This window comes from Tupaia chinensis, unplaced genomic scaffold (genome assembly GCF_000334495.1).
Source record: "Tupaia chinensis unplaced genomic scaffold, TupChi_1.0 Scaffold000407_4, whole genome shotgun sequence".
In the NCBI taxonomy this organism is placed as follows: Eukaryota; Metazoa; Chordata; class Mammalia; order Scandentia; family Tupaiidae; genus Tupaia; species Tupaia belangeri.
The window spans coordinates 3,775,856-3,776,573 of record NW_006159912.1 but is presented as its reverse complement, the minus strand read 5'-3'; positions in this window follow the sequence as shown (position 1 = coordinate 3,776,573).

The window sequence follows — 718 nt, the reverse complement described above, 5'->3', positions numbered from 1 at the left end:
GAAAGAGAGCAAGCTGCCAGGTCTGGGACTTGAACCACAGTCAGCTATGTGGGTGTCCAGTGCCCTTAACCAACATGCCACCTGCCAGTCCTGGTATTTGCCTTTTGTTACCGGTTTATTTAACACTACATTGGGGGATGCTTTCTACTGCTCCCTCCTTTGGTCTCTCAAGCAAGTGTGTATTTCTAGCAATTAAAAAACTAATTAATGGCAGCTTATCGGTTAAAGCACTGGATTTCCACATGGCCAGCCACAGTTGAAGTCCTGGGCCTGGTGGCCACAAAAACACAATAGATAGATGACTAAATGTTTTTTTTTAAAGGAAAAAATAGAAAAATAAAATCAATTGAGAGGACTGAATACTCCAATCAAAAGGCAGAGACTGTCAGCATAATGTCCTTGGGGTTCATCCATGTTGTAGCATGTGATAGTTCCTTCATTCCTTTTCTTATTTTAAAGTTTTGATACAGGGTACATCCACAGGCTAGAGAGTGAATGGGAAAATGTGAAATCACCCCCCAGGGGAATGGCCATGCCACAGTCCCTTCTCTTCTTCTCCTGGGATTTTGGGGATGCATGTACACACACCCAGTGTGATTTTCAAGCTGTGAAGTCCAGGACTCAAACCATTATTGGCCACGTGGGAGGCTATTGCCTTCACCATGTCACCTGCTGGCCCCATTCCTTTCTTTATATAGCTGAATAATATTCCATTGTA